The 12,154-nt window shown below is 40.4% G+C and overlaps 1 protein-coding gene across 1 annotated transcript in view; it reads left to right on the top strand.

Annotated features, from left to right (window-relative positions):
* GPR176 (G protein-coupled receptor 176) overlaps nt 1-12,154 on the top strand; it is a 128,853-nt gene that overhangs the window by 40,645 nt on the left and 76,054 nt on the right. The window lies entirely within an intron of this gene.

The following is a 12,154-nucleotide window of genomic DNA, read 5'->3' as shown; positions in this document are numbered from 1 at the left end:
GCCAATGTCACCTGGGTCTGACCAGTAAGTAGTGAGTGAAAGTTTACTGAGTAGAACTCAGGAATGCCTTTTTTTTTTTTTTTTTTTTTTTTTTCCTGAAAAAGGACACACTAGACTGGGGCATGCCTTTGCCCTTGGCCTTGGCCTTGGTCCTTTCCCCTTTCTGCCTAGCTAGAAATTTGGGTCTTCTTCTTGATGACTTTTTGGAGAAGCTGCCCAATCTTCTTTTGGACTTCGGGTTACATGAGACAAACAACCTTTCTTAGTTGAAGCTGTGGTAGTTGGACCTCTGTTACAGAAAGTCAAATACAACTTTGAGAAATTGCTGGTTAAGTGGTCCTTATACATTGTATTGGTGATTAGAGTCTAAAACAATAGTTCAACTTATTATATAGAGTTGTAATTTTACATATGGCGAGATCGTCATCTCTGCTAGGCTTACTTTTCTGGAAGTTACAGGACACCAAGATACAGACACTTGCCAAATGCTCTTCTGCCTATGGTGGTGCTTGCGGCAAGCAGGTATTATCCACACTGTTTGCAGCCCTTTGCTGAAGGAGGGTTATGTCAAAAGCAAGAGCAATCGGGAATCAACATTTAGTGTGACTCTAAAAAAAAATCCATGAGGGATTTGCCTGTGACTCATTTCAGCTCTGTGAACCTGACCTGGTGACTGTTTGTAAAGGAGGGAGGTCTTTGGACCTCTTTTATTTCCTTCTCTGGGCCAGAGATGGTAGTCCAGGATGATGTCTACGCATAAATCCGTTACCTCATTTGAGGCAGTTCCAATGAGCAAGTTCTCTCGAATAGATCCATTAAACAGCAAATAGCCATATTTCTGAGAAAAGATTTATCATAGGAAATTTGCAACTATTACATGTTCTCTTTTCTTGTCACTACGTGCATGTCTTTTGGATCTTAATGTTACTTACATAAGAAAAATGGATAAGAATTACAGATCGCTAATTCCAGTTGTTTATGACAAGAAAGGAAAAATAGTTACATGGTGAATGTTTCAAGACATTTAGGCCTATGAAGAGAATTGCCCATGGATCACATAGAACATTAGAATAGTATTTGTTTATATGCCATCATGGTGTTTCTCAAACATTTAGCAACTACAGATCATGTAGAGAGTACTTTGTGCATGGATGTACCATAATTTGAGGCAATTTTTTTAAAAAGGTCAAAATTTTTATTAACAAAACCCATGTTTCCCAACAGATAAGTGATGTCTGTTAAGCTGAAAAGACAACTATGCTTGAAAAATTAATAGTAAATGTTTTTCTTATTAGTGAAAAATATGACCTGCAATTTCTAAATAGAATAGCAAATTATTTAGCTAGATGATGAGTTCCATATCCAGTTTTTCATTTTTTGTTTTTTGTTCTTTTTTCTTTCTCCTTATTTTACAAAGACAGAAAATACTTCATAGTTAGAGTCTGTTAGGAGTGGCAGCAAATGTGTGATGACTGTCATTTTGGGAACTTGGATAATTCAGATGATCGTGTGTCCAGAGATGATGGCAAGCTTTTTCACTTGAAGAACAGAGTCAGTGTTTCATCAGGGACTCAGTCTATAAGGACATCTCCCTCAAATTTGCCACTCAGTTGTCTCAAAGAATCTATATAGCTTATTCTCACTATTCAAAATAAATGTGTTTTGGGTCCTAAATGAGAGAGTCAAGGAAATCAGGACAACTGACTATGTTGCTGACATTTGCCTCTTGAAATCAAGGAGTCGTTCGTTTCTGATGTTAACTGTGCAGAACAGAAATACTTGAGTTTCATTCCTCATTTCAAAAGTTTACATGAGCACCCTTAACAGCCAGAGTACTTCTGGGGGGAACAGTGACTGTGACTTGATTATATTCACCGTTAAAACTATTTTTTTTTTTTAATTTTTTTCAACGTTTATTTATTTTTGGGACAGAGAGAGACAGAGCATGAACGGGGGAGGGGCAGAGAGAGAGGGAGACACAGAATTGGAAACAGGCTCCAGGCTCTGAGCCATCAGCCCAGAGCCTGACGCGGGGCTCGAACTCACGGACCGCGAGATCGTGACCTGGCTGAAGTCGGACGCTCAACCGACTGCGCCACCCAGGCGCCCCGTTAAAACTATTTTTTACAACACTGGGTTGAGATTAGGAGGCATATTGTTGTGTGTCATCTGTTTTAGCGAATAAAGCAGTGGGTATTTGGCATCAAGGTAAAATTTCTTTTATTTGTTTAGCACCTTCCTTCCTTGTTGTAAACATAGCTGATTATTCCATCAGTATTGAGCCAATTTTCGTAGTAGTTTACCAGAAAAACATTAAATGAAGCACGTCTCTATAGACTGGGGTTTTGGTGATCTAGAGAACCAAGATTTTTTAAGTACTTCTGGCTCATATGTGTTCTGCCCATATGGTAATTGATATGCCTGCTCTGGGCATCACTGATTTCACTTAACTGTGAGGCACAATACGTACTAGTGAACATGTGATCGTAATTGTTCTTCCATGTTGCATGCCGTTGATGTGTGAGTCCCAGTAGAGCCATTAATAATTTTGTCAATGCTTGTGTAGTCTGATTTGCCTTTGAGAATTTTATTTGTCATTAACCTGGTGGCTGGCTCTCTGAATTTCTTGGAAATAGAGTAATCTTTATTTGTTTTGTATGAGGAATGCAACTTGGAGTAATGCTTCTGTAGCTTTGGTCTGTTTTCTGCCCTTAGGGACAAAATGAGCCAATTTCATACTCAAGAGCATCATTTTGTACTTGTTTTGGAGAAACTTAGGAAGTTTAATAGGGATGTTGCTGTGTAGTTTTTGAAATTTTGTTCAAAAATGATGTGAAAGTTTTGACTGCGTCAAGTTAGTGTTTGGTGTGTGTTTATGACAGAAACATGCTTAGAAATGGAATGACTTTGTCTAATGTAATCTAATTCTTAGATATTCCTTGGAAGTTGAGTAGACCTCTTTCATTCATGTGAAATCATCCCTGTTACATACACACATTCTTTGCTTGTTCTGGAATGAAACTTACTGTTTATATTTAAAATATTATTGTGAGTTCTAGTATTTTTGTTGCTATTTTAATTACAAACTTAGGTTTTAATGAGCACTTCTGAACCATCCGTTCATTTGTGTCCACTGGGGGTAAAACACAACGCGTGAGAAAGAGTGAAAAATGTAAATTTTATTAACAAACAGCAACACGCAAAGGTGTTAAAATATGTTAGCAGGGATTAGCGGCACCAAGTACTACCTTAAAGAGTGTGGTGAGTGTGAAACACAACACTATTAAGAACATAGCAGGATTGCTGTGAAAAATCTTCATCAATTTTGAATTTCAAGTTTGTAAGGTATGCGGGAATAAAACTATTTCTTCCAAACTGCCAAATTGCCACTGGACCATTTAACTGATTATTTATACTGACCTATACTGTTTTATATATGAGAGACTGTCACAAGGCAGCCAATGAGAGACTGACACAGCTTAGCCAATGAGAAGCCTGTATACTTAAAACTTTCAGTTCACTCCAATGGACTTTTAGTTTACAACAGCCTTCCCAACTCCCTCCTTTCCTCTATAAAAGAACCTCCTCTCCTTTGTTCTGTGCACTTGCCCATGGTTGTGCTGTTGCATGCCTGTCCTGGGTTACAATTTTCTGCTATTTCCAAATAAAGTTTTTGCTGGTAAAAAAAAAAAAGACATATATGTTATGTCGTGCCTTTTATTTATGTATTCATTTATTTATTTACTTGAAATATGGTTGACACGCAATGTTACATTTGTTTCAGGTGTACAACATAGTGATCTGATGAGGTTATACGTTATGCCATGCTCACGATGAGTGTAGCTCTCATCTGTATGTCATGCCTGTCAATAGGGAGTTTCCAAGTATGTCCACTCATTCTTCAACATTAACTAACTATGTGCCAAGCAATTTGCTAGATGCTGAAGAAATAATGATGAACAAGGTATACTTCCTCTCACTGTGTGAGTGAGTGAAGCGAAGAGAAGGTTTAGTTCATTGGAGTCGACAAGTATAGGAATTGTGGGTCTGGTCACCCACATGAGACTTGGCAATTATCCTAGATAATGGTAAGGCCTGGGGAGAACAGAAGCTATGAGTCAGTTGCTAAGATCTTCAGCAGATAAGGAGTTACCCAGAGGCTTGCAAATTACAGAAATAAAAAGTAATAGAAGGAGATATAGCCAGATGACATGAGCTTTAAAGGAGCCAAGGTTTACATGAATTTAGAAGGGCAGTGTTCTAGATTTGGGAACAGGGAGTGAGGAATCTGGTGACCCAATTTCCAATCCTGAGGTGGAATGCATAGGAGAATGAAGAGTACCCAAAAAGGGAAGCAGGGCACTTGGGTTTCAGTTAAGGCCCAAGGCTACAAGGAGAGTCTGTGAAGTAGCCAGGACACTGTCAAGTGTTGGTCTTAATCATGGAATAGAAGTCAGAGGGTACAGTGTGAGTTAAAAGGAGGAAGAGAAAGGAGGAGAACAAGGTCAGGGAGAAGAAACCCTAAGCAATGTAGGGATGAGAGTGTAAAAGAGTACAATTTTGGGTATATGACAAGGATGTGAAGTGTGGTAGAATTAACTGGCCTCAAGATTTCAATAGATCTTTGGGATAAAGTTGCTTTACGTGTTTCACAGGCATCTAAAAATTAACTGATGACCTGTTCTAGCCAGGGATGTGTGACTCCTGTGACCATGTTCTCCCACCATCACAGAATGAGGTGAGGTGGGCTTTTCCCTGAAGCAAAACCGTAATTGTTCGGGGCGCCTGGGTGGCTCTGTTGGTTAAGTGCCGACTTTGGCTCAGTTCAGGATCTCATGGTTTGTGAGTTCGAGCCCTGCATCGGGCTCTGTGCTGACAGCTCAGAGCCTGGAGGCTGCTTCGGATTCTGTGTCTCCCTCTCTCTCTGCCCCTCCCCTTCTCGTGCTCTGTCTCTCTCTGTCTCTCAAACTTAAATAAACATTAAAAAAAAATAATTAAAAGAACCCATAATTGTTTGAAGCTTCAGTACTCAACAGAGTTAAAGACTGGGTTTCAGTCCTAGCTCTGCTTCTCACTTACTTTGTCATCTTGGGCAAGTCCCTTAACCTTTTAAGACCTCCTTTTCTTCCATTTTTAAGTGGAGAGTTAAGCCAAACAGTCTTTGAAATGGTAGGTTGATCCCATTTGTTCTCTGGTTTTCTTCCACTAGAGGGGGTGCTTTTGGTACCTCTGTGGTACCACCATAGGACTCACTAACCCCTCCCTGTAGTCTCCAACAAGATGGACCACTTTTCAGAGAGAGCCACATACATGTATGGTAAACACTGCCTACTCTCATTTTATTCCACCTGTAGTATTCGGGAAGGAGCATGTCCTCAGAGCCTAAACACAGAGGTTTCTCGAATGTACCGCTCACCTGACTTCAAAAAGTGGCCCTTCAGCCAGCCCACCTTCCCTGACTGTCATTCTGGTCATTTACTTTTTATCTCATTCTATCCGTTCGTATAATGATGAGTTCTATAATCCAAAGAGCTTTAAAGTGGTTTCATAACTAAAAGCCAGTAGTGTATGTGATGAAGGAAAATGCACCTGTCGCTCTCTCTCTCTCTCTTTTTTAACACTCCTTTCCAGATATGTGCCATGTGTAGTGGAAGGAGTGAAGACTTAGGAACCAGTAGGCCTGAGTTGAGCGCATCTGTGACCTAGTTCATAGGTGGGTGCTAATTGGATAACCAACGATGATATTTAGAAAAGTATTTGCTCACATTTGATGGGACACCTGTTGTGTTTACAGCCTACGTTTGGATTTGGGGCTGGGCCTGGGTGAACATGCTTGTAAATGAGTATGTGTTCAGGGATGTTTATTTGAGCATATCTGTGTGAATGAAGAGAAGGGAGAAGATCAACCTATTCTGTTCTTAGCTTTTGTTCTCCATCTTGTTCTTCTGTTTCCTGGCAACAGTAACTTTGATAAAAGAGACGTTTCTAAGCCTAATGAGACAACAAGCTGAGGAATAAAAGAAGAGAGAATATAAATAGCACTGGGGACTGACATGGATTTCCGTTAGGGGTTCTCAGAGCTGCTAGACTCAGCAATTGGGTTTTCTTGTGAGACTTCTGATTGCTTTATTAGGAAAAATAGGATAAAATGAAATCAAGCAGGTATGGCAGCCAAGCTCTGGAACTGGAAAAGATAACTCTGTTTGTGATTTGAAGAAGTGACCGTTCACCTCTCCCCTCCCCTCCCCCCACCCCCGATTCTGAGACCCCCTTAAGGGGATAAAAGATATTGTAGACCACTTATTCTTAGAGCATCTACTTGGCCACTGCAAAGATTTTCCACTAGAATACAAGCTAGAAAAATGCCATTTTTGTTGAGATACCAGCCAGCCCCTTCCATAGTAATAGCTATAGAAATTAAAGTATAAACATCACTAACATAAACCTAACATTGTTAACATTATACCTCTAGCCCTGAAACCATTATTAGCACACTATTTTTGAGAACTGCAGCCCACACCGATCTAGTACTCAAGAAGGTAAGAAAGAAGGTGTGTGAAATCCAATTTCATTGGTCTTGAATTCCCTGTGTACAAGAGGATACTAGCAATGAGATTTTCTAAGCTCAAAGGGAAAAAGAGTTTCCTGTAATTTCCCCTTAGTGCAGTGTGGCATCTGTTACTTATTTTATATCAATTTTAAATGCATGCTAGTGGGACCATGAGAGGGGTGATAGGTGTATAACAGGTGCAGCATGTTTTTTTTTCCTACTGCTTAATACTCTTCTTTTTAAAAAGAAATGCATGCTCTTTTTTAAAAAATTAAACTTTGGGAGGAATACAGAATGGATTCAAATATCTGCCAAAAAATATATATACTGGATAAACTAGTTGATGAGAGTTGATGATTAGCATATGTGCATGTGTGAGAAACTTCTTTGAGTTTAGCAAGATAATGAGACTACTTTAAGGTTCTTTTTTTTAGTTTATTTATTTATTTTGGAGAGAGAGAGAGAGAGAGAGAGAGAGAGAGAGAGAGAGAGAGAGAGAGAAAGCGAGTAGGGGAAGAACAGAGAGAGAGAATCCCAAGCAGGATGCACGTGGTCAGCAAGAGCCCAACTTGGGGCTTGAACTCATGAACTGTGAGATTCTGACCTTAGCTGAAACCGAGAGTTGGACGCTTAACAGATTGAGTCCCCGTAGGCGTCCCAAGAGAACACTTTAAGTGTTTATCATACTTAATAGTTTTAAAAAGTTTTGCATATGTTACTTTATTTCATTTTTTTCAACAGACCAATTGGGTAGAGGATTGGCATTATAATCCCATTTTATACGTGAGAAAGTTGAAAGTCAGGATTGACCAAGCTCATTGAACCAAACTCCTAGATCTGGCCAAGCTCTTAGAGTGGCATGACTGGGTAAGAATCTGGTTGCTGACTCTTGCTTGATCTAGTAGTCTTCTAGTAGTCTTCTTCATACTGTATACTATCTGCAAATATATAGTCTTGAAAAACTCAGTATGAGTGAGCCAAATTTGCTTGTGTGGAAGAACATGTGCATTTCTCCAGAAATATCTTCAGAATGTCAGTTCTAAGAATGATATGAGAGTATTTGTTTAGTGTGAATTCTGCAAAAACATGTATTTCTTTGAAAACAAATCTTACCCAGTTTTTATACTTTTGTAGTTAAAGAAACAATAGACATTGAAATTCTTACTGTCATGGTAATCTAAGGTGTTTTCAGAAATGGGTGCTTTTACTTTTGCAAGGTTCAAAAAGTGAGATATCACCTCCTATACTTAAGAATTTAAACCCCCCTGGGGCACCTGGGTGGTTCAGTTGGTTAAGTGTTGGACTTCAGGTCATGATCTCACAGTTCTGGAGCTCAAGCCCCACATCAGTCTCTGCGCTGATAGCTCAGAGCCCAGAGCCCACTTCCGATTCTGTGTCTCCCCCTCTCTCTCTGCTCCTCCCCCACTTATGCTCTTTCTCTCTCAAAGATAAATAAATAAACATTAAAAAAAAAAATTTAAAAACCTTGGGGCAGGTAGAAACAAGGCAAGGATTTCTAACAAAAGTGAGCCAGTTCTGCCTGCTACCAACAGATGGCGGTATTGGTTGTGTACTGGCTTCCATTTTCAATTAAAGTCTGTGGTAGACTTTTAGTCTATGGTAGATTTATGTTTGCTGGGCTTGTACCTAATTTTGAGAGGTTTTATGAATGTTATTAACTTCATGTAGTGTCTATGAAAGTGATAAGAAGGAGCATTCTATTATTTTAATTCTTGTTAGTTCTTAAGAAAGTAAAGATGACAAAAGGTGAGGAGACCCTCATGAATTCTGCACATATGCAAGAGATGACTTATTTGATACCTGGATTTTTCTGCAGGACAAACTGCAAATCATGTAACACATGCCAGCCACTGTCCATATGCAGTTAACAGTATGCAGCAAGAATGAAAGAAAAGTGATTGAAGAAATGGAAAAATTTTAAGAGTTTGTTACTTGAGGAGGAGTCAGTCTATATTAAAAAAAAGACGCCAATTAGCCTTATATTAGTTTAGGGGAGGGTGAAGAGAAGGCTTGGTCTGGTGAGATGGATGGTTTCACAAACTTTAGGACTGGTCTCATCAACAAATCATTTTTGTGAGGAGTCATTGGTGAGTGCCTGATGTAACTAACTTCAGAGGGGTTGTAAACTCTTGGGGAGTCATTAAGGGGGGAGGTTGATAATTTCTACTCTCGATAAGTGTTTTAGAAAAAGATAACAGTTCTAAGGAAGATAATGAAAAGAATAGAAAAATGACTGGTGTTAAAGCATTGAAGTATTAACCACCTACTTGGTGGACACATGTAGAGGTCTCTTGGGACTTAAGAAAGCCTCATGGTATCTAACTTGTATAGAGTAATTTTGAGTTCTTCATGTTGTTAGGTTTGGGGAAAAGCATGGCTAATTGATTTCATTTTACCCAGCAATTTTTACCATCTGGCCTGGAAAATCTTTAATCAGAATCATTACCAGGGGGCAATGATATCAGTTTGAATTTTACCATCTGGTCTTGCAATTTATGCCTGATGATAAAGATGGAGTTAATGATCAGATTAGCCAAAAGGAGGACCAAGACGTTAATAAGGTGAAAAGTAAGCGAATTGAATAGCAGTGGCGGGGTTTGGCCGGCAGGTGCTGGCAGTACAGGCACAGAGTGTCAGTAGAAGTATCATTGCAACCCACTCAGTAGGTCCACTTAGCGGTAGACCTTCTACTGAATGTCCATGAATGAGAAAAACTTTAGTGCATGGCTGGTCAATTTCTTATAGAGTGAAGTGCTAATGGATCGCCAAGGCCACGTGTTGGATTCACAGATTTAGTGGCTCTACTTTTGCTACAGCCAATGTTGGAGTTGTCTGTCCTGTTCTGTCATCTTCTTGGTAGTGACACTGTCACCTGTAGACACCTAGACTAGAAATCTTTCAGTATTTGATTTCTCTCTCTTACCTGTTCTAAAACCCAATCTGGTGCCAAGTCCAGTTGATTATACTCCCCAAATATTTCCTGTATCACCTGCCACTGCCATAGTCCAGACCTTGTCATCTGAGATAGAAATGGAGGAAAAACTTGGGCTCAGGAGTCTGGCTTGATTTAGGAGCCTGGTATTGCCATCCATTGGCTTTATGACCTTGGGCAAATTACTTAACTTTTCAAAGCCTCATCTTTCTCAATCAGAAAGAGAGAGGTTAGTACTAGTGTCTACCTTGTGAGACTGTCTTGAGATTAAATGAGATATTACAAGTATAGCGCTTAGTATGAAATCATTCTTAGCTATCAGAACCTGCACCCCTGGCCTGGATTCCTAACTGGTTTCAGTTCTCATCGTTTGCTTCCACAAACCATTTTCCCTACTGTTGTCAGTAACTCACACGGATTAAACACACACATACAGTTAATTCTGTAACTCACACGGATTAAACACACACATACAATAGCAACAGCAACAGCAATTACACAATAAAAGCCCTTTCCTGGCATTTCATTACCTACGTGAAGTTTGTTATGACCTCTTACAGTCGCATTTTCTCCTGCCTTGCCAACTTCACGGCCTGTTTTGCCCAGTTGTCAGCTGATGCTCCCCCTTCTTGTAGGCCTCACCCTCTCTGCATATACCATGCACTTTCAGCTTTCCCTCTGCCTTTGCATCCACCTTCAATTTGGAGGGAAAATTCCACCTGTCCTCATCTACTCATTCGTCAAGGCACACCAAGTCACACTTCATACCCTTTCCTTTCTCCCATAATGTTGTCTGTATCTCTATTATACAATGAATTGCTCCCTGCCTTAAAACAGTTCATGGAGTTGTTTTCATGCCTCTGCCACTATCACATTCTTTTATTTTTTTTAAGTTTATTTATTTTGAGAGAGAGAGAGAGGTGTGCACGAGTGGGGGAGGGGCAAAGAGAGAGGGAGAGGGAAGAGAACATCCCAAGCAGGTTCTGCCCTGTCAGCATGGAGCCTAATGCAGGGCTTGATCTCATGAACTGTAAGATCATGACCTGAGCTGGAATCAAGAGTCGGATGCTCAACTGCCTGAGCCACCCAGGTGCCCCCACTGTCATATTCTAACCTTGGGAATGTAACAAGCTTGCTTTAAGAATCTTTCTTTGTATTCTCCATAGAGCCTAACTCAGTGGATTGCATATTTGCAAGTGCTCAGGAAGTAAGTACTGAATTGAGTAAAATCATTGCAGCTTCATTAGCCCTTGTCCATTTAATAGCAGTGTCATCTGCGGTGCTAATCCAGGGTTTCGGAGTGTCTTTCCGTTTTAGATTTTGGATCACTCAGTAGGGATTAGTACATAGCATGGTGTTGACATTAGATGAATGTAGGTGCTTTGAATTCAGAGCACTGTAGGTTAGGTTGCCGGGCAGGCTGACTTTTCTCATTGCTAGTAAATCATGTAATGTAAATGTGTCACTTCAGCAGGCACGTGAATGGGTGGAAAGGAGTTGTGCAGATACTCTTGAGGTGAAGGGAGAGGACTTTGAATTCATTCGGGGAAGCTAGCATAAGGGTTTTGAGGCATTTATCTGTAGAGCAACAAAGAACCACAGTAGGGTGTTAGGGAAGGGGGCATGAGGTTGAGATGACAGTTGAGGAAGGTAACTTCATTTTGTTTTAAAAACTTTTTAATGTTTTTATTTATTTTTGAGACAGCAAGAGAGAGAGAGATAACAGGGGAGGGGGAGAGAGACTCCCAAGCAGGCTCTACACTGTCAGTGCAGAGCTGGATATGGGGCTTGAACTCACCAACCGTGAGATCATGACCTGAGCTGAAATCAAGTTGGACACTTAACCAACTGAGCCCCCCAAGCACCCTGAGGAAGATAACTTTAGCATGTGGTGGGCACTGCCCGTTATGTACTGGTACTGTTAGAGGCAGTGAGACCTGCATTGGGGGAAAGACATTGTACCTTATTTTTCCCTACAGAAATACTTTGTAATGAAATATGCGGCTACATCTCCACTCTCCAGCTTACTCTCCGTGGTAAGAGATGGAAGAATATTAACAAAGAACCGTTTATTAGCCCCTTCTTTTTCTTTGTAGAATCTCCTTACTCTCTGATATCATGCCAGGTGTGGATCTCAAAAGAAACATCTCAAAAAATTATTTGTTAACTGCTTCATTGGACCCCTGATTTAGTGTTCTCCATTTGCATGGGTCACTGGCTCATTGAGGATCTGATGCAAGTTATGGGCCCATTCCTTAGCTAAATACACATGTGCATGAGCACTCTAAAATTTTCATAGGATTTCAGATAGTTTGTTGACCGTCCCAACGTCTATCTGTGTAACTGCCTGTTCAAATTCCGTATTTGCCAACTGTCTTAGTTATCTAGTAGTGCTTAACAAATTGCCAAGAACATAGTGGCTTAAAACAGCACATTTTTCTACCTCCCAGTTTTTGTGAGTCAGGATCCTGCCTGGGCACGGGTCAGCTGGGTCCTCTGCTCAGGGTCTCATCAAGCTAAAATCAAGATGTCAGTCGGGACACCTGGGTGGCTCAGTTGGGTTAAGTGTCCGACTCTTGATTTCAGCTCAGATCACGATCTCATGGATCTTGAGTTTGAGCCCTGCTTTGGGCTCCGCACTGACAGTGCAT

This window comes from Puma concolor, chromosome B3, assembly GCF_028749965.1.
Source record: "Puma concolor isolate L17-30 chromosome B3, mPumCon1.1.hap2, whole genome shotgun sequence".
NCBI classification, from domain to species: Eukaryota; Metazoa; Chordata; class Mammalia; order Carnivora; family Felidae; genus Puma; species Puma concolor.
The sequence above is the reverse complement of the archived record's forward strand: the minus strand, read 5'-3'. Positions and strand labels throughout refer to the sequence as shown.